Below are 3,216 nucleotides of genomic sequence, written 5' to 3' on the forward strand. Positions count from 1 at the left end.
TTATAGCTATTGCCTAGGTTTACACCAAAGCCCGGTAGGTTCAAGACATCATGGCCACCTCCTGGCCGAGTAAATTCGATATCTATTAACAATGACTGGTTCAAAGCTGAAAAATTGCTACCAACTCATCATGCAGTAGATTTTTCGTTTGTACTCTCAAAAGTCATTAGGTCGAGTCTTGTCTAGGAAGTCAAGTCTGTCGAGTCCTCTAGTGTCTAGAGTAATTTCTATTCATGTGGAGGATTGTTGGAACTCGTTTTTGACAAAATGGTTTTAGACCATATTTCGGTAAGTTTCCGGACGAAAACGTTTGTCAGAATAACCGAATGTTAGACACTACGAAGTAGTGTAGATACATGTCAAAATTAGAGTTGGTTTGAATGAGAAATGGAGATCCAAAGTGAATGTTTTACAAAGCTGGTAAAACTTTAAATTGGCTAAATATGAAAAATTAGCAATTGTTTCAATTTGAAATATTTGGGTTGAATTTAGATTAAATTTGTTAATTGGATACTAAGTCCATTAACTTATTAATCTTATTCACAATAACATTTTATGTTTTTAAAATATAAAATATGAACCCATTAGAAAGTATTTTGTTGCAATTGATTTGGTCAATCAAACAAAATGAACTTTGAAAAGTAACGTGTTATCATTACTCATGGGAATCATTTCACCATAATGATAATTCAAACGTTATTGAATACTCCATAATGGTCACAATGTACGTTTTACTCTTTGAGAGTTATAAAACAACACTTGTGCTCTCATTTAGAAATATGGATTCATACGATCAACAACAACAAAACCAAGATACTCTACTTGAATATTTATTTATTTTATTTTTTGAGTCTGAGAGTACATCACAGAAATAGGGTCGATAGATTCTGTTTTTCGGTGATGGTAAACAGAAACAATGCTGCAGTTGTATCATGGGAACCTGAGCGCCATGAAACCGTCTGAGCGCCATGAAACCGTCACACTACGGGGTGTTTAAAGATTTAAGAAAAGAGATTAACTATCTCGACTCTGCAATTCTTCTTTACTTTTATATTTCGGTACTGAAATTTTAATTTATGTTCTTATTATTCTTTACAAATATCAGTTCTCGGTAGTAAAATAAGGTTCATACAATAACTCCATAAGTTAATTAGTTATTATATGCAACCACTGTGCATTTCCGTCGTACTAAAGATCAAAAATCTGATCGGGTACCGAAGAGTTTAAATTCTAACCCCATCATTTCAGTCCTAAACTACACGGAATGATCATAGTGTGAGATGAGGAAAGAACAAAAAGTATTTAAAGCTGATAAATACCTTTAAGTTTTATTTACCCAAAAAAATGAATTTTCTTCTTTTTTTTTTTTTTTTTTCTTACCGTCCCACCGCGTTAACCGCAGAAACTTCCTATAAATACAGGTACAATGTGTTTGATCTCCACAACTCAACTCACTCAAAGGCTAAAACACAAACAAAACAATCAAAATGAAGAAACCTTCAATGGCCACTTTTCTCATCGCATTCCTGTTGGCTGCAGCTGTCTTCACCCACGGCAAAGAAGTGGTGAAGGACACCAACGGAAATCCAGTTAAGCCCGGTGCAAAATACTTCATCCAGGCGGTTGAGACCGAGAGTAACATGGGCGGTGGTCTTATTCCAAACGCCATTAAATATCCGACTTGTCCATTTGGCATCACCCAAACACGCTTTCCGTACCAACCCGGTACACCGGTTAACTTTGAATATCCATTTATCGACCGAGACAGCTTTGAAACGTCTTCCGATACACATCAGGTTCAGGCCTGAGATGTGGGTTTTCTGCACTGAGTTTTCCAAGTTATGGGCAGTCGATGTTTCCTCATCGGCTGCCAAGGAGCCTGCCATTATGATCGGTGGTGAGATGCGGAGACCAGATAGCGTGTTTAAGGTAGAAAAAGCTACAAGAGCACACACTTACAAGTTGACCACCTCATACGGAACCGTTGGAACCGTCCCAGCGGCTTTCTTCGATGTACGACAGTTAGTTGTCACCAAAGATGAGGCTAAGACCTTATTCGTCGAGTTCGTGAAGGTTGATGATGTTACTACGGCTACTACTACTAGTACTACTTCTAGTGTAGAGAAGTTATAGATCTAAGGATGTTCCCATTCTACTAGTCAAGATCATGTAATAATAAAAAAGCCTGAAACTCGTCCATGGCCAAAAATAATGGGTTGAGATAATACCCGCACGCATGTATGTGAACGCGTCTTTACTTTCATAATAAAATCCAATAAAGTTGTGTTTTCCGGCGCGAGACATAACTTTACACTAAAAACATTATCCAATAATCTAGTTCTATGTTCGTATGACCTATTACCAAAGATCCTGTATCCGTGGATGAAAGCAAGTATAGTGGAGGAAAGAAAGCAATAATTCAGTTCAAAAAGCAAAGAACTATCAAGTTGATGTGAATGAGAGAATGTGTTACAAACATCATGCATGCAATGTCACCGTGGATGAAAAATCATGCAATGTCAAAACTACTGACTGCACACACTTAACTTTAATAACTTTTACTAGTCCATGCCTCCACTCTAGGTCCTAAACTAGTTTACAAGAAAAGATAAGCAATTAACGTAACTTAGCTAATTAGTTTTTAATTAGGGCAACATATACTCCTTGCCTCATTGATGTATAACTCTTTGTTACAAATCTTTTGTTTTAAAAAAACAAAACTTTTGTTGTCTTACATATGTCTTTTGCCATAATATATGAATTATATGACTATTTCTAGTTCTGTTTCAGCCAAGTTTCACTTTTTTTGGTTGGCTTCCAAGTTCCAACACCTCTAGCTATCTCTTGTGGGTCTTTTCCCTTCCAAGTTTGCTTTGGTGCCAATTAAGGTCCCTCCTCAAAAATAAGAGAGTTTGTGATGAACAAACTAATAAAAACATAACAATTTACTGTAGGTTTTCAGGTCAACTTTGGGACACAATCTTCGCAAGGCTCTCACCGCGACAACCGCCTCTCATTTCATGGGCTGAGCTTCTTTCTTGGTGCAGAGTACAAACGCCTTCAGCTCCTGCCACCCTTAGGAAGTTGGTCACGCACACGCTCATTTATCATGTTTGGAGGCAGAGGAACAAATTTCTCCATAATAGCACTCACCTCTCGCAAGCTGACACTTTCAGATTACTGGACAGAGATGTGAGGAACGTCATCACCGCAAGG

The 3,216-nt window shown here is 37.5% G+C and overlaps 1 pseudogene; it reads left to right on the forward strand.

The window, feature by feature from the left end:
• The first annotated feature begins 1,458 nt into the window (after window positions 1–1,458).
• On the forward strand, window positions 1,459–2,291 carry LOC106299461 (annotated as a pseudogene).
• Window positions 2,292–3,216: the final 925 nt, after the last annotated feature.

Source organism: Brassica oleracea, chromosome C6, assembly GCF_000695525.1.
Source record: "Brassica oleracea var. oleracea cultivar TO1000 chromosome C6, BOL, whole genome shotgun sequence".
NCBI classification, from domain to species: Eukaryota; Viridiplantae; Streptophyta; class Magnoliopsida; order Brassicales; family Brassicaceae; genus Brassica; species Brassica oleracea.